The sequence below is a fragment of the Podarcis muralis genome, chromosome 4 (assembly GCF_964188315.1).
Source record: "Podarcis muralis chromosome 4, rPodMur119.hap1.1, whole genome shotgun sequence".
NCBI classification, from domain to species: Eukaryota; Metazoa; Chordata; class Lepidosauria; order Squamata; family Lacertidae; genus Podarcis; species Podarcis muralis.
In genome coordinates, this window is record NC_135658.1 from 1545955 (window position 1) to 1568928 (window position 22974).

General features: G+C 52.1%; 1 protein-coding gene and 2 pseudogenes across 3 annotated transcripts in view; 1 reads left to right on the forward strand and 2 right to left on the reverse strand.

Annotated features, from left to right (window-relative positions):
* LOC114589664 (uncharacterized) overlaps nucleotides 1–22974 on the reverse strand; it is a 999511-nt gene that overhangs the window by 303011 nt on the left and 673526 nt on the right. The gene's annotated exons all lie outside the window — the stretch shown is intronic.
* Nucleotides 1151–22666, forward strand: LOC144327398 (hemoglobin subunit beta-2 pseudogene; annotated as a pseudogene). Its single transcript, XR_013392478.1, has 3 exons — nucleotides 1151–1403; nucleotides 21826–22000; nucleotides 22411–22666. The product of XR_013392478.1 is annotated as a hemoglobin subunit beta-2 pseudogene (transcript).
* On the reverse strand, nucleotides 7747–9454 carry LOC114595215 (hemoglobin subunit beta-1-like; annotated as a pseudogene). The gene is made up of 3 exons (XR_013392731.1): nucleotides 9135–9454; nucleotides 8837–9012; nucleotides 7747–7971 (listed from the first exon to the last, which is right to left on the reverse strand). The product of XR_013392731.1 is annotated as a hemoglobin subunit beta-1-like (transcript).

The window sequence follows — 22974 nt, forward strand, 5'->3', positions numbered from 1 at the left end:
TCCCTCCTGTCTCTGGGTGAAAATTGCAAGGATAATTACCCCCAAATAATCCTTGTTTTGCTCTTCCCTCTTCAGTCCGGTCCTGGTTCTGGGAGACGGAGGTTCAGGAGAAGGTGGGGAAGCCCCTGGCCCTTCCCTGGCCTGCCTCATCCTCCTCTTCCTCCAGCTCTGAAGCGTTCCCTGCCTCCGACTCTTGGATCCCAACTGGCCCAGTTCCCCACAAATCACTGCCCCCCTCTTTCAAGCCAGACTCCAGCCCCTCTTTCCCCGGCGTCCTGCCAATCGTAGACACCCCCTTTTTGGAGGCTCATTGAGGGAAGCTCTGGGTTTGAGTCATCCCGGACATTTCCCTTGTGTCTCCCATTGCGCCTTCATCTGTGCAATGGGTCTAAATGCCATGAGATCTGTGGGGTGTGTTTTGCCCCTCAAAATGGCTCTCGGACTGTGAGCTTCCTGGGCTGTGTGCTCAGTCCTGGTCCTGGTGCTTGCGAGGAGATGATAAAGAGAGCAGCTGGGGCCTGATGTCTTCTAGAGAGAAGCAGCTATCTGGGGCCTCCTGCTCGGCCCAGGGCGCCACACCCCACGGCCAGCCTCTTCCCCCCTCCTGCTCCTCAGCCCCACCAAGCTGGGCCCCAGAGGAGGAGGAGGAGCTTTGGCCCAGGGTATAAAAGGCTCCAGCCCTGGAAGGAGCTCCAGTTCAGCCCAGCTCAGTGGTGGTGGTGAAGCAGTGTGTGGTGGGTCAGGCATGGAAGGCAGAGAAGGAGGGCTGAGAGCGGCGGTGGCTGTGAGGCTTGGGCAGCAAGATGCCTCCCTTCCCATCGGACAGCCCCAATCCCATTCCTACTTGCGTGCAAACAGGAAGGGGTGGGGATCCGTCAGCTGGGAAGGGAGGCTTCCCGTTGCCTAACTGAGAGATCCCTGCCCCCTCCTGCTTGCACGCAAGCTCAGATAGGCAGCGTGAAGCCTCCCTTCCCAGCTGAGAGATCCCCGCCCTGCTCCTGCTTGCACGCAAGTAGGAGTTTTGAGGCTGCTCTGAGAGACAGCCTCCCTTCACAGCTGAGTTGCTGGCGTCAGGGAAGGTGGAGGGAGCCTGGAAGTTGCATCTGAGAGCCCCTGCACCACCATCATATGGGGACTTCCGAACAGCTCCTTAAGCCAGCCAGAGCCAACTGCTCCGGGCTGCTCAGACCGCCGCTGCTGCGTTTCCCAGGGACATTAGATGAAATCTGGGGACATTCCGGGGATGGAATTTGTCCGGGGACTTATTCACAAACCCGGGGACTGTCCCCGTAAAACGGGGATGTCTGGTAACCCTGTCCCAGCCCACAGGCCTCCATCATGGTGCACTGGACGGCCGAAGAGAAGCAGCTCATCAACGCTGCCTGGAGGAAAGTGGACGTGAAGTGAAGGAGTGAAGCATTCGGGAAAACAGAGGGGGCATTTGGGGGTGGGAGGGAAGGCAGCTTTTAAATCTGTATTGAATTTGTACTCATTTGGTGACAACTTGTTAAAAATTATGGGAAATCGATGAAAATAATTGGCAAAATAAAATCTAAGGGATGCATTCAAAGCAACATAATTTAGAGGGAACTAAAATATTGCTAAGGGACACAGGTGGCGCCATGGGTTTGTTACGGAAAAATCTGGGTGCGAGGCTGCTCTGCCACCCAGCTCATCGGACTAAGTCCGTGGGTCCCTGCGGAAGAAAATGAGCTCAGCCGGACGCAGGAGCAAACTGTAGAAGATCCAAGTTTATTGCACAACAGGTTCAAGGCGAGATTGAACCCCGAGAATGGGGCGACATAGACTTTTAAAAGTTCCCTCCAAGTCCCAGAATACAGTGCACGAAACGTCATGAATACATTTTGGGAAGGTTGGGTTTCATGGATTACATCATGAATATATTACACACGTCATGAATATCTCAGAGGAAAGGTGGGGTTACACTAATTAACATTTGAGATAAGGGAGGGGGGAATATGCAGAGTGAGAGATATACATGAGTAAACATTTATTGAATACCGGTGGTGGCAAGACAATGGGCCAGAGATATGCATCGTCTGCCACCTAATATTGCCCGGAGGAAGGGTTAGGCGAAGCGATCTGACAGGATTAAGAAGTTCCTGTGTACGTGTCCTGTCGCTTCGGGGATTATGGAGGTAGGGGTCACATCACGGAGGCCAAAGGGAGCTGAGTAGAATGACACCAAAAGCAAAGAAATCGGAGTTACGGTTGATTTTATATCAATTTCCAAAGATTTCTATGCTTTCTGACCCATTCCGTACCGTTGACCAAGATCGGAAACAGAACGGATATATTGTTGCAAGAATGGATACATTGTAACAGGATTTTGACAGTTTTACGAGGTCTCTGGTTTCGGATCCATTGTTCTCACAGTGGGGGGCCGTCAGCAGCTTGTCAGGAGTGAAATGAGGCGTGCAGTAGCTCCCTGAGCTAGCTTCTGCAGGGCGAATGCATGACTGTGATTGGCTAAAGCGCAGCTCAGTATAGTGAATGGGGATACATTATGATGCGGTCTACTCCCGTAAGAAATAGGGCGAGAGGAAGGCATAAGAAAGACGGGGCTTATTCCGCCCGCGTGAAGGCAGGAAAGAGAGCCTTTTATTTACAAGGCAGGGGTACAGTGTGGTGCCTATGCAATGGTGCGGGGGCTGAGGGTTCGAGGCCGGCTGGGCACTGCAGGGGCCATCGCCTCGGACCCCTTCAGGGAGCGGTGGGGAAGGATGGGTACCCCCCCCCCCCGTTCCTTCCGTATCAGGTTAAACCACAGAGCCTAGGACTTGCCAATCAGAAAGTTGGCGGTTCGAATCCCCGCGATGGAGTGAGCTCCCGTTGCTCGGTCCCTGCTCCTGCCCACCTAGCAGTTCACACTAGTGCAAGTAGATAAATAGGTACCGCTCCGACGGGAAGTTAAACAGCGTTTCCGTGCACTGCTCTGGTTTGCCAGAAGCGGCTTCGTCATGCTGGCCACATGACCCGGAAGCCGTACGCCGGCTCCCTCGGCCAATAAAGCGAGATGAGTGCCACAACCCTAGAGTCGGCAACGACTGGACCTAATGGTCAGGGGTCCACTTACCTTAAAATATTGCTAACTGCCACCCCAATCTCCAAAATGTGCAGGACGCCATGAGTTTCAGGCGCTTACCAAGAATTCATATTCCTTGGAATGAAGGTCAGAGGAGACTGGGGTCCCTTTTAAAAATCTGCTTTTATTTCCATATATATACACAAGCTGAGCATAGGCTGGAGGGGCTCATAGCACTGCACCCCACAAAGTCTTGGTCCCCCCCCCCAATCCCAGGCTTGGAAGCAGCCGCTCCCCCTGTGGCTTTTGTCCTTCTGACTGCCAGCCAGGTGTCCTCGGGTGCAGAGCAAGCGCCTTCCTGGCGCCCTCCGGCCATTCGCTGGCCCAGAAAGCTGCCTGGCTCCTTCAGCAAAGGATTGTGGTTTTTTTTTACACACTTCCGTCCAATTTTATTCCACCTCCATAAACTTGGGGTTTTTGCAGAAATTCAAGCCTCCCTGGTTTGGCTTACAAAAACATGGACAGAAGATTCCTTTGATAAATAATGGCTGAAGTTGTAATAAACTAATCATACCCACACAGGAAACATGGGAATTAGAAGGGACTCTCTCCAGCATCACACGGGCTAAGCCACCCACCTGAAACTCAAAACAATATTTTAGAATAAGACATTGCAAAGGAATGTCAAGTATACAGAGGACATTTAGCAAAACAATAATCTTAAACAGTAGTGGAGGACAGAGGTGCCTGGCGTGCTCTGGTCCATGGGGTCACGAAGAGTCGGACACGACTAAACGGCTAAACAACAACAATCTTAAACAATTAACTTTAACGAAACATTCCTAAGGGAGGTCAATAAAACACAGCAGAGCAGAAACCCTTGGAGTCATGCTCCGCTTGGAGACTGGGGTGGCACGTAGCAATATTTTAGTTCCCTTTTAATTACGTTGCTTTGAATACCTACTTTAGGTTTTATTTTGCCTTGAACATGGCTATTTGACCTCTGGCCCCAGTAACCAACAACTCAGCCTCACTAGTGTGGACTGTTAGAATTCCTGCTCCATGATTGCAGTCATGGGATTTTTGTCTATCACATGACGGTGTATGTTTTGACTCCACCGAGTGGGAAGTGACGGAGACAGAATGTTTGTGTTACTGTGTTCTGTGAAGTGGGACTATTGTTCTTTTTCTCTTTGCTGTCTGATGCTAGAGAGAGAGGGAGCCATGGTGCAGTGCTCCCTGTCTGTTTATATGTAAATAAAGTAGATTAGCCAAAATGCTGAGTTGCTGAGGTCTGTTACACAAGCTGTGAAGACTCTGCAGAGCCCTAAGTGTGCCGATTGTCAGTTGGCATCGGTCACTGTGATGTTTGGGCTGAAGAAAGCTAATGAAGCTCCCAAACGATCAACCAGGAGGGAGAGAACATGCTAGTCGGGCATGTGTCTCTGCCAGGGTCCTACTCAAGTGTAGGCCGAGCTCCTGACAGAAGATGAAACACCTAGGGTATTTTTTGTAGAAATATATGATATACACTCCCCCCTAACACTGCCAATCTTCTAGCGCCACCCACCCTTCACATTTCACCAAATTTAATCCTTAGTTTTACATACAACCAGCTCATTAAGAAATATGCGCAATCCATTTCTCTTCTTTTCTGTCTGAAAGTCTCAGAAGCCGTCAAGATGCTACACAATGCGGTCCCTCCTGTCCCTGTCGCTGCTCTTATTTCCACCTTCAGGCTGATGAAGTGAACATGCGTGAGGGCCAACCACAGTTGTTGATGTTTTCTTAGGTTTGAAGTTTGCTTGTTTTGGAATTTTACCAGAGAAAATAAACTGCTGCAGGGGCCTGTCGCTTCCGACTCTCCCTCTGCTTTTCTCTCCCCATGCTGTGAAACCTGAATGTAAGCTCCCTGGGGCAGAGTCCTGTCCTACACTCCAAGGCCCCTCAATGGTTAAACCCATAATAATAATAATAATAATAATAATAATAATAATAATAATCTGAAAGTGCACTTAATTATCCTCAGTGGGCTCAATTATCCGCAAGAGACAAGCCATTGAAACTCTGTTTGCAATGCTTTCTTGGGCCCTACTTCCTCCCAGACAACATCCACACCTTCCTCCCTTACCTGGTCTTGGACATGGCTATGCGACCTCTGGTCCCCATAACCAGCAACTCAGCCTCACTAGCGCGGACTGCAGAGGGTGAACATGAAACCCCTAGAGGTGTTTTGTATAAATATATAATATACATCCCCTCCACAGACACTGCCAATCTCCCAGCGCCACCCACCCTTCACATTCCACCAAATTTAATCCTCAATTCTACATACAACCAGCTCATTAAGAAATATGCAGAATCCATTTCTCTTCTTCTGCGTCTCAGAAGCCATCAAGATGCTGCAAAATGTGGTCCCTCCTCTCCCTTTCGCTGTTCTTGTTTCCACCTTCAGGCTCCAAGGAGGTGGGCTGATGTAATCTCCACAAAATCCTGGTCTCCTCTCCTTCCTCCCCCCTAAACTCAGAAATCTTCCTGCTTAGCAGACAGTCGATCCAGTTGTCACCCCTCTTTTCTTCTTTACTGCTTTTATTTCTCAGGAGGAAGTCCAAAGGGGGGGGGGTGTCAAAATCCCTCAAAAGTCCCTCAAGGTTGTTGCTCTCCATCTTCTTTCAGGCAAAGTCCTGACTTCGATAACTAATCCATCGCAAAGAGGCAAATTTAAAGTCCGCTCTTCCCGAAATCTTTGCATTCCTTGCTTCAGGGGAAGGGAGATGACGCAGATCCCGAAAAAGCCCCATAACTTAAAACATTCCCTCCCCTCCTTGCCCCGCTCAAGCAAAGCAGAAATCAGCCTCTTTCCACACAGATGCTTTTCTCCTGCAGCAGAAATCAGGATCCCTTTGAAGGGGGCGTGTGACTCTTCGCTTGCCAATTGTGTCCCCATTCAAAGCTGTTCCCCGCCCTCCCCACGGGAGTTGGCCAGGGCTGTTCGGGGACAGTCTGAAATCTTTTTCTGAAGGAGCCAGGCAGCTTTCTGGGCCAGCGCATGGCCGGAGGGCGCCAGGAAGGCGCTTGCTCTGCGCCCGAGGACACCTGGCTGGCAGTCAGAAGGACAAAAGCCACAGGGGGAGCGGCTGCTTCCAAGCCTGGGACGGGGGGAGAACCTCGCCTCTGTGCATCCCGGCTCACAAACCCCCCAAAATAAATTAACGGACGAGCACGGGTCGTGCCCTTTCGGTACTCTCGGAAGGTTAGGGGAGACCTGCCCCATACCTGTGGGATGTAAACACAGGAGCAGTCAATGACAACATTCCTAGAGTGTACATGTTAGAACATGGGGGGGGGGGGATGTCTGTCCAGCAAGCAGGTAAACTTCCTGGGGACGGACTTCCTCCGCATGTGACCAGAGGTGGGTGTGGCCTCACCTGTGCAGGTAATGACAAAAGCACAGGGCAGGCAGCCACTCTCTCTCTGCCATCTTCCTTCGATGAGGAAACATCTAAGGATGCTCTCTTGGCTCCCAGCCAAGAGAGGAGATAAGGACTATTTTGCTACAAGATAGATTCTAAATGTATGTAACCTTTTTAAGACTGTCTGCCTTCTGGGATCACATTGTGAACAGAACGTGAGTAAACTCTTTTATACTTTTATAAAGACTGTGTCGTGTCTTGTATTTTAAGAGGGAACAAAAGGGGAAATTACAAGAGTAATTATTATAGAGGTTCTAGCGAACCTGTGCAAGCGTTACCGTTGCGAACTTAAAGGGGAATGTTTATAAACTCTGCTGATATTTTGGGAACTTGTTAGCACAAGTTGGATAAGGATATAATTAGTCAATATATCCTCTCCTGCACCCGAGAACATTCCCACAATACCCCCATAGACCTCCGCCTGGGACCCCCAAAGGGCATCTTGCCGGGTTTGCTGCCCCTCTGGCGTTTTATTTTGCATCGCTTTGTTTGACATTCCAATGACGGTGGTAAACTCCTTTGATGTTATTATGGGTGTGAAATATGTTGGCGGGGGTGTTTATTGGTTTGTCTTTGTTTTTATTTGATTATGTGTTTTCTGTCTTTATATCGTAATTTCATCCTGTGAACCCACAAATTTAATGAAGAAATAAATGGATAAAAGGAAATGTATTCCCCCCTCTCTCTGCCGATTAAGAGGCAGCTCCGTCCCCGACACCCATCTGGACAGAGGCAGGGAGGGGCATTGCAGGGGGAGGGGAGAGGGCCCTTGGGGGTCTCCCTGGGTGGTCCATGTTGGTACCCCCACCCTTATTCAGAGGGATGGAATCCAGAGCAGGGGAAGGGTCCACATCCCCCTCTGAGTCTCTCGCCCCCAATTTCTCCACAGAAGGAAGAACAGAGAGGGCAACTGGCCAGAACTGGGTGGGGAGATGACTGGGGGGGGGCAATTGGGGCATGGGGGGTCAGTCTGGCAGGAGCTTTGAGGATGAAGGATTTGGGGAAACAGCGGGGGTCCCTGGCTCCGAAAAGCACTCCAGCTTCAGGGAGGGGGGCAAAGTGCCACGGAGTCCTGAACCCCCCCCCAGTGGTGCTCAATGGTTCCTCTTGAGTGACAGAAAAGCCACCCCTTTCCTAGCCCCCCAACTAACAGGAGACGTTGCTACGCCAACACCCCCAGGCCAGTCCCCTCCCTCTGTCCCAGAGAAGGAGACACAGGAAACCAGGTCAGATGCAGAGGGAGGATTTATTAGAGGGTCAAGCGTCACATGGGGGCTGGAAGGGGAGACCAGCAGGAGGCGGCCGCTTCTCCCTGGGGGTGTCTCAGTGGGACCGGCAGGCCAGCGCATGAGCCACCACCCCGACCAGCTTGTGGAAGGCATGGTGGCAAGCAGGGGTGAATTTCTGTCTAAAGGGGGGGTAGCTGGATGGTGATGAGGACTTCGCCAGGAGCTGGAAGAGAAAAGAGAGGGTGACTCCTTCTGCCAGGGGGCCCATGTGTGGGACACCCTCTCCCCACAACAGATGCCACAACAGATTCAACAGATTGAGACTGAATCCTGACAAGACAAAAGTACTGTTTTGGGGGGACAGGAGGCAGGCAGGTGTGGGGGACTCCATGGTCCTGAATGGGGTAACTGTGCCCATGAAGGACCAGGTGCACAGCCTGGGAGTCATTTTGCACTCACAGCTGTCCATGGAGGCACAGGTTAATTCTGTTTCCAGGGCAGCTGTCTCCCACCTCCATCTGGTCCACAGGATGAGACCCTACCTGCCCGCAAACTGTCTCACCACAGTGGTGCATGCTCTGGTTATCTCCTGCTTGGACTACTGCTATGCCCCCCATGTGGGGCTACCTTTGAAGGTGATGTGGAAACTGCAACTAATCCAGAATGCGGCAGCTAGACTGGTGACTGGCAGTGGCTGTTAAGATCGCTGAGCACAATTCAAAGTTTTGGTGTTGACCTTGAAAGCCCTAAAAGGCCTCAGCCCTGTATACCCACAGGAGGGTCTCCACCCCCATTGTTCAGCCCAGACTTTGAGGTCCAGCTCCCTTTTGGCGGTTCCCTCACTGTGAGAGGTGAGGTTACAGGGAACCAGGCAGAGGGCCTTCTTGGTTGTGGCGCCCGCCCTGTGGAATGCCCTAACTGAAGGCAACCCTGTATCAGGAAATTTTTAATGTCTAATGATTTACCATGTTTTATATCCTGTAAGCCACCCAGAGTGACACACACACACACACACACACACACACACACATGGCACCCCCAGTCCCCCCCCCCAGGGCAGCCCCTTGAGGCGGGGGGAGCAGCCTCACCCTGAAGTTGAGGGGGTCCACGTGGAGCTTGTCGCAGAGCAGTTCACGCAGCTCGGAAAAAGCCTCCTTGACCTTGTGCAGAGAGGGCTGGAGAGGATCCTAATGAGAGGGCAGGGCTGGAGAGGTTCCCAAAGATAGCGAAGAGCATCTCGCACCAGGGGTAGACCACCAGCCGGCTGCAGAGAAGGAAGGAAGGAAGGAAGGAAGGAAAAGGGGAGTGGCATGGATGGTTATTATCCAGGTGGAAAGAGGAGCACCTGCCCAACCTGCCTAGAGAGGCAACCACCCCTGGCCTTACCTGCGAAGGGCGTCCGCACCAATGACGGCCACATCCATTCTCATCCAAATAGTGGGGATGATCTGCATCTCGGTCATGATGGCTGGCTGTGGGCTGGGAGGTTCTCTCGGCTGCTGGAGAAAACCTTCTGTGCTGAGCTGGAGCTCCTTCCAGGGCTGAAGCCTTTTATACCCTGCGCCAAAGCTCCTCCTCCCAGATTTACAGAAGCCGACCTGGTTTCTGATTTGATCTAAGAATGTCCTGCTTTTCCTGAAGACATGCCTATTTTCCCCTGAGAAATCCTGGAGGGTATGGAGTAATGCCACGCCTGTGCCACGGAGACAAACAAGTATAAAGACAACTGAAGGCAGCCCCAAAGGAGCGTCTCCACCCCCATCGCTCAGCCCAGAAACTGAGGTCCTCCTCCTCCGGTGATTCAGTTACAGTGTACCAGGCAAAGGGCCTTCTTGGCAGTGGCTCCCTCCCTGTGGAAAGACATCAGATGTCAACCTGGGTGGCCTGAAAGACGGACTAGGCAGATTCATGGAGGAGAAGCTCTAATGGCTCCTAGTCCGACTGGCTCTGCTCTCCCTCCACCATCAGAGGCAGCGATGCTTCTGAATCCCACTTGCAGGAAACGGCGTCAAGGGAGAGGCTCTGGGGCTCCAATCCTGCTTGCCCATTGGGGTACATAGTTGGCCATTGGGAGAAGAGGATCCTGGACTCAATGGGTCTCCTTTGGCCTCACCCAGAAGGCTCTGACTTTTGTCATTCCCAGTCTTAAGGAACCTTGGGAAATGGAGTTCTGTGAGGGATCACTAGGAATTTCCAAGAGAACTTTCAACAGACATTCTAGACCTTCAAGTCCCCAGAATTCTGCAATTGTTTGTTAAATTTTCTAAAGCCTATAAAACTTGATTGTGTGTATTAGTCCAGACTGATTCAGGTGAGCTTTCAAGGGGCACAGAATCATCTTTCTCCTGAGAAACACCTGCCTGGGACCTGACCTTTTCTGGCTGTACGGCTTTGGGTCACTTGAGAATTCTTCAATTCTTTCGTCATTCCTGCCCCCTTTTGTACACCTGTTCTGCTTCAAAGCCCATATGCTGAGCGAAGCTCTTGCTCAGAGATGGGGAACCTGAGGTCTTCCGGATGTGGTCTGACTCTGCTTCCCATTGGCAGGCAGTGGGCTCCCAATCCCTGCCCTTGTTGAACCTCCCTGTCTTCCTACCTTTGCCACTTCCAACTCTCCCTCTGCTGTTCTCTCCCCACGCTGTCAAACCTGAATGTGAGCTCCCTGGGGCAGAGTCCTGTCCTACATTCCAAGGGCCCTCAATTGATACATGGTGAAGTAATAATCATGATCTGAAAGTGCAATTAATTATCCTCAATGGACTCAATTATCCTCAAGCGATTTCAACTCTGTTTGCAATGCTTTCTTGGGCCCTGGTACAGATCAGGGCATGTGGCCAGGATTGCGCAGGGCCACCCCTGTCATTGGGAGTGAGGTGGCTGCTTCAGGGGCAGATGCTGGGCTGGAGGACACAGTGGTGAGGCATCGTAGGACAAACACAGCCTGCCACCCCCAAGCTGGCTTGCTGCCTTCAGGTGCAGGAGAGAACATTGTCCCATCTCCAGCACTGAAGAAAGAGATTGAGCTTCCAGCTGAATCACGGGAGCTGCAGCAGTTTGTTAAGTATTGTGGCTCTTTGAGGGGGTAAACTACCCTTCCCAGAAGTCTTTGGGGGAAATCATGTGCTTTCACTGTACGTTGAGTACAGAGCCTGAGAAGATTTGGGTTTCCCCATCGTGGCTGAGGGTGGGGACAAAACCCATCACCCTCATGCCCTGGCTGACCACCATCAGTGACAGAGCACTGGGCTAAAAGGAGCTTGGTCCAATCTGACAGGGCAGTTTCAAATTTCTCATGAACTCGCCCTAAAGCCCTGCCAGAGGTATCTATAATTCTGTGTTGGGAGTTACCTGTGAGTAAAAGGGTAAAGGTAAAGGGACCCCTGACCATTAGTGCTCATCTCGCTTTATTGGCCGAGATCAGGGGAATGCTGTGGACATAGTGTGTCTTGAATTGAGTGAGGCTTTTGACAAAATCCCCCATGATATTCTAGCGAGGAAACTGTTAAAATGGAGGTTGAACAAGGTAACTATTTGGTGGATTTGTAGCCGGTTGACTGGCCAAACCCAAAGAGGACTCCTTAATGGTTCCTCATCAACCTGGGGAGAAGTGATAAGTGATGTGCGCAGTGTGCTGTCCTGGGTCTGTTGTTGTTTGACGTCTTTATAAATGATTTGGATGAAGGAATTGAGGGGGTGCTCATCCAATTTTCAGATGACACCAAACTGGGAATGGTAGCTAATGCTGCAGAAGACACAATCAGGATTCAAAATGACCTAAACAGTCAACCAAAAACTCTTTCAGATCATAATCCATTTTTTTGTGAAATTATAGGAATTGACTTTTTATTGGAGATTGAATGATGATTTATTAGATGATCAAGAAATATATGAAAAAGCACAAAAGACTTGAAAAGACTATTTTATGCATAATTGGAATGCAGAAATAAAAATCAATGTAATGTGGGGGAGACCTGGCTTACTAGCAGTACATGTGAAAAGGATCTAGGGGTCTTGGTGGACCACAAGCTGAACAGCTGAACATGAGTCCACAGTGTGATGCAGCAGCAAAAAAAGGGAATGCTATTCTAGTCTGCTTCCATAGAAATCTAGTGTCCAGATCCAGGGAAGTCATAGTCCTGCACTCTTCTGCCTTGGTCGGACCGCACCTGGAACATGGTGTCCACTTCTGGGCACCACAGTTTAAGAAGGATGTGGACAAGCTGGAAGGTGTGCAGAGGAGGGAGACCGGGGTGATCAAGGGTCTGGAAGGCAAGCCGTATGAGGAGCGGTTGAAGGAGCTGGGTATGTTAAACCTGGAGAAGAGGAGACGGAGAGGAGATATGAGAGCCATCTTCAAATATCTCAAGGGTTGTCCCATGGAGGAAGGAGCGTGCTTGTTTTCTCCTGCTCTGGAGGGCAGGACTCGAACCAAAGGCTTCAAAATGCCAGAAAGGAGATTCCGGCTGTTCATTCGGAAAAGCTCTCTGACAGTAAGAACAGTTCAGCAGTGCAACAGACTCCGACAAGCGGAGGTGGACTCTCCTTCTTTGGAGGTTTGGAAGCAGAGGTTGAATAGCCAATTGCCAGGGATGCTTCAGCTGAGATTCCGGCGTTGCAGGGGGCTGGACTAGATGACCCCTGGAGTCCCTTACAGCTCTACAATTAAGTTTCTGGATCTCTTGGCTCTTGCAAAGTCAACCTGCTCTGCTAGTAACTAGCAATGTGAGCCTCAGTCCAAGGGCGGCTGTCGTAACTTGTGTGTTGCGCAAACACTGTGGGCTGCATGGCGTTGGCACCAGGCTGGGGAATGGGCTGAAACAGTCGATTGGGCAGCGCTCCCTCTTAATGGATGCAACGTGGCTGTTGCATCAAAGTGCCGGCTGCCCTGACATACCTCTCCATCTGGTGGAAATAGGGACATCCTATTCCATAAGAGAATATAATTCATGCCCTGCCCATCTGACTGGGTTGCCACAGCCACTCTCGGCAGCTTCCAACATATACAAAAACACAATAAAACATTCAAAAACTTCCCTTTCCAGGGCTGCCTTCAGATGTCTTCTAAAGGTCGTATAGTTACTTATTTCCTTGGCTCGGGGGTTGCATGACTCCATACCCTCCACCATTTCCCCGATGAAAACAGGGATATCCTAAGGGAAAGTGGGACATTCCGGGATCAAATCAGAAACTGGGAAATAGGGATGCTTGGGGGGCCTGCCTTGAATGTCATGCTCAGAACTAGGAGTAGCCTCTCATTTATCGACCCTCGTTGTGTCCTAGTAATCTGCTAAGGAGTTTGGGATATGGGTGTTCTTGTCCCATTGAATCCCCACAAATACCCTGGGAGGTGGCCAGGCCAAACAGAGGCGAGCTTTTTGGCGGGGTTCGAGCGCAACTCTCCTTGGCCCTTTATCCTGCACCCGACAACAGCTGCCTCTCCTTCAACACTCCCCAAGTCCATGGCACATATTGGGCTGCTTCTGTTTTCAATGTGCATTTCGTGTTTTTACGTTGTGATTTTACCCTGTGAACCGCCTGAGACCTGCGGGTATAGGGTGGCCTACAAATTTGGTTAATGAAGAAGAAGAAGAAGAAGAAGAAGAAGAAGAAGAAGAAGAAGAAGAAGAAGAAGAAGAAGAAGAAGAAGAAGTACTATCATGGCGCCTTGTAGCTGCCTCTTCTCTCCACTCAGAGCTCTCCTTGCTTTCTTCACAGGGCTGGAACAGGAGCTGCTCAGGCATCCCTTTCTGGAAGTCTGTGGTGCACGGTCCCTGCTTTGGGGTCCTGATCCTGCAGCCCCTTCTCTTCACCACTTTGCAAATCTGCCCAGCCTCCTGCTGAGTCAGGCCTGGCTCCCCCGATAGCTCCGGCTGAAGAGGCCGACCTGTTGCTCAGGAGGAGGTGAAAATGACTCTGCTGCAGATCACCCAAGCAGCGATTCTGACACAGCAAAAATATTCTTTCGCCAAGCGAGCATTGGAATTAAAGGAGCATAACTCAGTCTGCCGGAGCAAACAATGGTTGTTGGCGAAACCCGTTTGACAACAGAGAGAAACTGAACCTGTTGTGTCCTCAGGCCAGTGGAACTCTCTGCCACTGGAGATTCAGGGGGCACCTTCCATGCAAAGCTGTAGTTGCCTGCTGAAAACATTTCTATTCCTCCTGGACTGTGCAGGCAATTAAGAACGCATCCTTTTGCAAATGTTTAATTGATGTCCGTTCACTGTTTCAAAGGTTAAACAGGTATTATGGCTTTACTGAGGTAAATCTCTTGGATATACTTTTGTATGACACAGTGGTGTACAAATATTTTTATAAATGAATATGAAATGTTTTTATAAATACGTATGACTGAAGGAAATAAACAAATGAGGAGAGCTGGGCTCCCGTTGCTCCCACTGGCCAACCAGATGTCCAACGGAAGCCCCCCCTCCCCCAGCCCCCCTCCCGTGCTTTGCTCTCCCCTCGCCCAGTCACAGGCACTCAGTGGCTCAGAGCATATCCCCTCAACTGTGCCGGAACAAACGGGACATCTCATATTCCCCTGCGTGAGCATGGCAGTCATTTGGGGCTCCCTGCTCTCAGGCGATGTCGGAATGCGATCTCCCCTCAAAAAAAGCACATTGGGGGGCCAGGGACCTCGTGTGGGTCAGGTGATTCACGCAGGAGTGCGGCCCCAGAAGATGGGGTCCCGCTTTCCCTCCATGTGGCATTTGACAGTGTGCCATGGGCTGGCTTAAAGGAGCCTGGTAGCCACTGTGCCCAAGGGCCACGAAAAGGTCTTCTTCTGCTGCTGTGAATGTAATATCTTATTCTGAAATATTGTTTTGAGTTTGGGGTGGGTGGCTTAGCCTGTATGATGCTGGAACGAGTCCCTTCTCATTCCTACACCCAGTGAGGGTTGAACTCCTTTGCTGAAGGAGCCAGGCAGGTTTCTGGGCCAGCGAATGGCCTGAGGGCGCAAGGAAGGCGCTTGCTCTGCACCCGAGGACACCTGGCTGGCAGATCATGCCATTTCAACACACACGGAAGATTAAGGGGAGACCTGCCCCTTACCCCCAGTTGATCTCCTCCTGGGACCCCCAAAGGGCGACTTGCCGGGTTTGCTGCCCCCATGGTGTTTTATTTTGGATGGCTTTGTTTGATGTTTCAGTGAAGGTGGTAAACTCCTTTGATGTTATTATGGGGGTGAAATATGTTGGCGGGGGGGGGGGCATTGGGTTGATTTTTTTTGTTTATGTGATTTGTGTTTTTATATTGTAATTGCATCCTGTGAACCCCCAAATTTAATGAACAAATAAATGGATAAAACAAAATGAATTCCCCCCTCTCTCTGCCGATTCGGAGTCAGCTCCGTCCCCGACACCCGTCTGGAAAGAGGCACGGAGGGGCATTGCGGGGGGAGAGTGGCCCTTGGGGGTCTCCCTGGGTGGCCAATGTTGGTACCCCGCCCCTTATTCAGAGGGATGGAATCCAGAGCAGGGGAAGGGTCTGCATCCTCCTCTGAGTCTCTCACCCACAATTATTCTAGAGTAGGAAGAAGAGTGAGGGCAACAGTTCAGAACTGGGTTGGGAGATGACCATCGAGACGGGGGGGGGGGCCCTTGGGACATGGGGGGATCAGTCTGCCATGAGCTTTGAGGACACAGGAAACCAGGTCAGATTGCAGAGGGAGGATTTATTAGAGGGTCAAGTGTCACGTGGTGGCAAGAAGGGGTGGCCCCCACCCCACCCGGTGGGTGGTGAGAGCAGCAGGAGGCGGCTGCTTCTCCCTGGGGGTGTCTCAGTAGGACCGGCGGGCCAGCGCATGAGCCGTCACCCCAACCAGCTTGTGGAAGGCATGGTGGCAAGCAGGGGTGAATTCCTTTCCGGGGGAGGGGGTAGCACGATGATGACGAGGATGTCGCCCAGGAGCTGGAAGAGAAAAGAGAGGGTGACTCCTTCTGCCAGGGGGCTCCATCTGGTACGCAGGATAAGACCCTACCAGCCCGCGGACTGTAGGAGTGCCGATATCCGGAGTGTGGGGTCAGGTGGGATTACCATGAGGAATTATAAAATATGCATCAAGCCATTGTGTCCACGATGAATGCATTGTGTTGACTGGGTTTGATTCATTGACAATAATTGCTGACCAAATCCCACAACCCTCTGCATCTCTGGCCATTTCCTCTACTGCCCATCTCTCTTGCTTGACATACACAGCCCAGTTGCTTTGCCAGGCAGGCATCCTGGGCCATAAAGAGAGTGGGCAAGCTTCTTTGAAGTAGCAACCCCAGTCCCCCCCCCCCCCTGCCAGGCAGCCCCTTGGGGCGGGGGAGCAGCCTCACCCTGAAGTTGACGGGGTCCATGTGCAGCTTGTCGCAGAGCAGTTCAGGCAGCTCGGACAAAGCCTCCTTGACCTCGTGCAAAGGGGGCTGGAGAGGATCCTAATGAGAGGGACGGCTGGAGAGGTCCCCAAAGTTAGAGGACCAAAGCTGGATCCAGGGAAAGACGATCAGCAGGCTGAAGAGAAGGAAGGAAGGAAGGAGAAAGGGAGAGGCATGGATGGTTATTACCCAGGTGGAAGAATGAGCTCCTACCCAACCTGCCTAGAGAGGCAACCACCCCTGGCCTTACTCGCCAAGGGCTTCCGCACGAATGATGGGCCCCTCCATTGTTATCCCCATAGTGGTGATGATCTGCATCTCGGTCATGATGGCTGGCTGTGGGCTGGGAGCTTACCTTGGCTGCTGAAGAAAACCTTCTGAGTTGAGCTAGAGCTCCTTCCAGGGCTGAAGCCTTTTATACCCTGCGCCAAAGCTCCTCCTCCTGGATTTACAGGAGCCGTCCTGGTTTCTGATTTCATCAAATAATTTTCCCCTGAGAAATCCTGGAGGGTATGGAGTAATGCCACCCCTGAGCCAAGGAGACAAGGAGCCACCCCTGTGCCAAGGAGACAAGTATAAAGGCTTTAGAAGACATCTGAAGGCAGCCCCAAAGGAGTGTCTCCCCCCATCGCTCGGGCCGGACACTGAGGTCCTCCTCCGGTGATTCAGCTACAGGGTACCAGGCAAAGGGCCTTCTTGGCCGTGGCTCCCTCCCTGTGGAAAGACATCAAATGTCAACCTGGGTGGCCTGAAAGACGGACTAGACAGATTCATGGAGGAGAAGCTATGATGGCTCCTAGTCCGGCTGGCTCTGCTCTCCCTCCACCATCAGAGGCAGCGATGCTTCTGAATCCCACTTGCAGGAAACGGCATCAAGGGAGAGGCTCTGGGGCTCCAATCCTGCTTGCCCATTGGGGTCCATAGTTGGCCATTGGGAGAAGAGGATCCTGGACTCGATGGGTCTCCTTTGGCCTCACCCAGAAGGCTCTGACTTTTCTCATTCCCAGTCTTAAGGAACCTTGGGAAATGGAGTTCTGTGAGGGATCACTAGGAATTTCCAAGAGAACTTTCAACAGACATTCTAGACCTTCAAATCCCCAGAATTCTGTAATTGTTTGTTAAATTTTCTCAAGCCTATAAAACTTGATTGTGTGTATTAGCCCAGACTGATTCAGGTGACCTTTCAAGGGGCGCAGAATCATCTTTCTCCTGAGAAACGCCTGCCTCTTACCTCAACTTTTCTTGTTGTAGGACTTTGGGTCACTTTAGAAGTCTTCAATTCTTTCGTCATCCCTGCCCCCTTTTGTACACCTGTTCTGCTTCAAAGCCCATATTCTGAGTGAAGCTCTTGCTCAGGGATGGGGAACCTGAGGTCTTCCAGATGTGGTCTGACTCTGCTTCCCATTGGCAGGCAGTGGGCTCCCAATCCCTGCCCTTGTTGAACCTCCCTGTCTTCCTACCTTTGCCGCTTCCAACTCTCCCTCTGCTGTTCTCTCCCCACGCTGTCAAACCTGAATGTGAGCTCCCTGGGACAGAGTCCTGTCCTACATTCCAAGGGCCCTCAGTTGATAAATGGTGAAGTAATAATAATAATAATAATAATCATGATCTGAAAGTGCAATTAATTATCCTCAATGGGCTCAATTATCCTCAAGCGATTGCCACTCTGTTTGCCATGCTTTCTTGGGCCCTGGTACAGATCAGGGCATGTGGCCAGGATTGCCCAGGGCACCCCTGTCATTGGGAGTGAGGTGGCTGCTTCAGGGGCAGATGCTGGGCTGGAGGACACAGTGGTGAGGCATCGTAGGACAAAGACAGCCTGCCACCCCCAAGCTGGCTTGCTGCCTTCAGGTGCAGGAGAGAACATTGTCCCATCTCCAGCGCTGAAGAAAGAGATTGAGCTTCCAGCTGAATCACGGGTGCTGCAGCAGTTCGTTAAGTATTGTGGCTCTTTGAGGGGGTAAACTACCCCCTCCCAGAAGTCTTTGGGGAAATCATGTGCTTTGACTGTACACTCCCAATTTCTCCACAGTAGGAAGAACAGAGAGGACAATTGGCCAGAACTGAGTGGGGAGATGACCGGGGGGAGGGGGCAATTGGGGCATGGAGTGGTCAGTCTGGCAGGAGCTTTGAGGATGAAGGATTTGGGGAAACAGTGGGGGGTCCCTGGCTCCGAAAAGCACTCCAGCTTCAGGGAGGGGGCAAAGTGCCACGGAGTCCTGAACCCCCCCCAGTGGTGCTCAATGGTTGGACTGGGAGCAGGCAGGTGTGGGGGACTCACTGGTTCTCAATGGGGTGACTGTGCCCCTGAAGGACCAGGTGCGCAGCCTGGGAGTAATTTTGGACTCACAGCTGTCCATGGAGGCAAAGGCCATTTCTGTTTCCAGGGCAGCTGTCTCCCAGCTCCATCTGGTACACAGGATGAGACCCTACCTGCCCGCTGACTGTCTCACGATAGTGGTCCATGCTCTAGTTATCTCCCGCTTGGACTAACTGCAATGCCCCCCATGTGGGGCTACCTTTGAAGGTGACGCGGAAACTGCAACTAATCCAGAATGCGGCAGCTAGAATGGTGACTGGCAGTGGCTGTTAAGATCGCTGAGCACAAGTTTTGGTGTTGACTTGAAAGCCCTAAAAGGCCTCAGCCCTGTATATCCAAAGGAGGGTCTCCACCCCCATTGTTCAGCCCAGACTCTGAGGTCCAGCTCCCTTTTGGCAGTTCCCTCACTGTGAGAGGTGAGGTTACAGGGAACCAGGCAGAGGGCCTTCTCGGTTGTGGCGCCCACCTTGTGGAATGCCCCCTGCTCTCAGGCGATGTCGGAATGTGATCTCCCCTCCAAAAAAAGCACATTGGGGGGCCGGGGACCTTGTGTGGGTCAGGTGATTCACGCAGGAGTGCGGCCCCAGAAGATGGGGTCCCGCTTTCCCTCCATGTGGCATTTGACAGTGTGCCATGGGCTGGCTTAAAGGAGCCTGGTAGCCACTGTGCCCAAGTTCCACGGAAAGGTCTTCTTCTGCTGCTGTGAATGTAATATCTTATTCTGAAATATTCTTTTGAGTTTGGGGTGTGTGGCTTAGCCAGTAGGATGCTGGAGTGAGTCCCTTCTCATTCCTGGACCCAGCGAGGGTTGAAATCCTTTGCTGAAGGAGCCAGCTGAAGGAGCCAGCTTTCGGGGCCAGCAAATGGCCAGAAGGCGCTTGCTCTGCGCCCGAGGGCACCTGGCTGGCAGTCAGAAGGACAAAAGCCACAGGGGAGCGGCTGCTTCCAAGCCTGGGACTGGGGGAGAACCTTGCCTCTGCTTCGCCTGGGAGACAGGGATGTCCATCAAGTTAATCATGTTAATCATGGCCAGTGGCGTAGCGTGGGGGGTGCCGGGGGGGGCGGCCGCACCGGGCGCAACATCTGGGGTTAGGGCAAATCCATGGGTTAGGGGGCGCAAATCCACAGGTTAGGGGGCACAAATCCATGGGTTAGGGGGCGCAAATTACTTTCCTTGCCCCGGGTGCTGACAACCCACGCTACGCCACTGATCATGGCCAATATAAATGGGATTTAAGAGCAACAAGTAACAGCGCAGTTCTCGGCGTGTCTAGCTAGAGGGGTGTCTTCTTGAATTTGATGGGTCTTACTCACAGGTAACTCCCATCACAGAATTATAGATACCTCTGGCAGGGCTTTAGGGTGAGTTCCTGGGAAATTTGAAACTGCCCTGTCCGATTGGACCAAGCTCCATTTAGCCCAGTGCTCTGTCACTGATGGTGGTCAGCCAGGGCATGAGGGTGATGGGTTTTGTCCCCACCCTCAGCCACGATGGGGAAACCCAAATCTTCTAAGGCTCTGTACTCAACGTACAGTGAAAGCACATGATTTCCCCCAAAGACTGCTGGGAAGTGTAGTTTACCCCCTCAAAGAGCCACAGTACTTAACAAACTGCTGCAGCTCCCGTGATTCAGCTGGAAGCTCAATCTCTTTCTTCAGTGCTGGAGATGGGACAATGTTTTCTCCTGCACCTGAAGGCAGCAAGCCAGCTTGGGGGTGGCAGGCTGTCTTTGTCCTACGATGCCTCACCACTGTGTCCTCCAGCCCAGCATCTGCCCCTGAAGCAGCCACCTCACTCCCAATGACAGGGGTGGCCCTGGGCAATCCTGGCCACATGCCCTGATCTGTACCAGGGCCCAAGAAAGCATTGCAAACAGAGTTGAAATCGCTTGAGGATAATTGAGTCCATTGAGGATAATTAATTGCACTTTCAGATCATGATTATTATTTCACCATTTATCAACTGAGGGCCCTTGGAATGTAGGACAGGACTCTGCCCCAGGGAGCTCACATTCAGGTTTGACAGCGTGGGGAGAGAACAGCAGAGGGAGAGTTGGAAGCGGCAAAGGTAGGAAGACAGGGAGGTTCAACAAGGGCAGGGATTGGGAGCCCACTGCCTGCCAATGGGAAGCAGAGTCAGACCACATCTGGAAGACCTCAGGTTCCCCAGCCCTGAGCAAGAGCTTCATTCCAAATATGGGCTTTGAAGCAGAACAGGTGTACAAAAGGGGGCAGGAATGACGAAAGAATTGAAGAATTCTCAAGTGACCCAAAGTCGTACAGCCAGAAAAGGTCAGGTCCCAGGCAGGTGTTTCTCAGGAGAAAGATGATTCTGTGCCCCTTGAAAGCTCACCTGAATCAGTCTGGACTAATACACACAATCAAGTTTTATAGGCTTGAGAAAATTTAACAAACAATTGCAGAATTCTGGGGACTTGAAGGTCTAGAATGTCTATTGAAAGTTCTCTTGGAAATTCCTAGTGATCCCTCACAGAACTCCATTTCCCAAGGTTCCTTAAGACTGGGAATGACAAAAGTCAGAGCCTTCTGGGTCAGGCCAAAGGAGACCCATCGAGTCCAGGATCCTCTTCTCCCAATGGCCAACTATGTACCCCAGTGGGCAACAGGATTGGAGCCCCAGAGCCTCTCCCTTGACGCCGTTTCCTGCAAGTGGGATTCAGAAGCATCGCTGCCTCTGATGGTGGAGGGAGAGCAGAGCCAGTCGGACTAGGAGCCATTAGAGCTTCTCCTCCATGAATCTGTCTAGTCTGTCTTTCAGGCCACCCAGGTTGACATCTGATGTCTTTCCACAGGGAGGGAGCCACTGCCAAGAAGGCCCTCTACCTGGTACACTGTAGCTGAATCACCGGAGGAGGACCTCAGTGTCCGGCCCGAGCGATGGGGGGAGACACTCCTTTGGGGCTGCCTTCAGATGTCTTCTAAAGCCTTTATACTTGTCTCCTTGGCACAGGGGTGGCTCCTTGTCTCCTTGGCTCAGGGGTGGCATTACTCCATACCCTCCAGGATTTCTCAGGGGAAAATTATTTGATGAAATCAGAAACCAGGACGGCTCCTGTAAATCCAGGAGGAGGAGCTTTGGCGCAGGGTATAAAAGGCTTCAGCTCTGGAAGGAGCTCTAGCTCAACTCAGAAGGTTTTCTTCAGCAGCCAAGGTAAGCTCCCAGCCCACAGCCAGCCATCATGACCGAGATGCAGATCATCACCACTATGGGGATAACAATGGAGGGGCCCATCATTCGTGCGGAAGCCCTTGGCGAGTAAGGCCAGGGGTGGTTGCCTCTCTAGGCAGGTTGGGTAGGAGCTCATTCTTCCACCTGGGTAATAACCATCCATGCCTCTCCCTTTCTCCTTCCTTCCTTCCTTCTCTTCAGCCTGCTGATCGTCTTTCCCTGGATCCAGCTTTGGTCCTCTAACTTTGGGGACCTCTCCAGCCGTCCCTCTCATTAGGATCCTCTCCAGCCCCCTTTGCACGAGGTCAAGGAGGCTTTGTCCGAGCTGCCTGAACTGCTCTGCGACAAGCTGCACATGGACCCCCTCAACTTCAGGGTGAGGCTGCTCCCCCGCCCCAAGGGGCTGCCTGGCAGGGGGGGGGGACTGGGGTTGCTACTTCAAAGAAGCTTGCCCACTCTCTTTATGGCCCAGGATGCCTGCCTGGCAAAGCAACTGGGCTGTGTATGTCAAGCAAGAGAGATGGGCAGTAGAGGAAATGGCCAGAGATGCAGAGGGTTGTGGGATTTGGTCAGCAATTATTGTCAATGAATCAAACCCAGTCAACACAATGCATTCATCGTGGACACAATGGCTTGATGCATATTTTATAATTCCTCATGGTAATCCCACCTGACCCCACACTCCGGATATCGGCACTCCTACAGTCCGCGGGCTGGTAGGGTCTTATCCTGCGTACCAGATGGAGCCCCCTGGCAGAAGGAGTCACCCTCTCTTTTCTCTTCCAGCTCCTGGGCGACATCCTTGTCATCATCGTGCTACCCCCTCCCCCGGAAAGGAATTCACCCCTGCTTGCCACCATGCCTTCCACAAGCTGGTTGGGGTGACGGCTCATGCGCTGGCCCGCCGGTCCTACTGAGACACCCCCAGGGAGAAGCAGCCGCCTCCTGCTGCTCTCACCACCCACCGGGTGGGGTGGGGGCCACCCCTTCTTGCCACCACGTGACACTTGACCCTCTAATAAATCCTCCCTCTGCAATCTGACCTGGTTTCCTGTGTCCTCAAAGCTCATGGCAGACTGATCCCCCCATGTCCCAAGGGCCCCCCCCCCGTCTCGATGGTCATCTCCCAACCCAGTTCTGGACTGTTGCCCTCACTCTTCTTCCTACTCTGGAGAAATTGGGGGTGAGAGACTCAGAGGAGGATGCGGACCCTTCCCCTGCTCTGGATTCCATCCCTCTGAATAAGGGGCGGGGTACCAACATTGGCCACCCAGGGAGACCCCCAAGGGCCACTCTCCCCCCGCAATGCCCCTCCGTGCCTCTTTCCAGACGGGTGTCGGGGACGGAGCT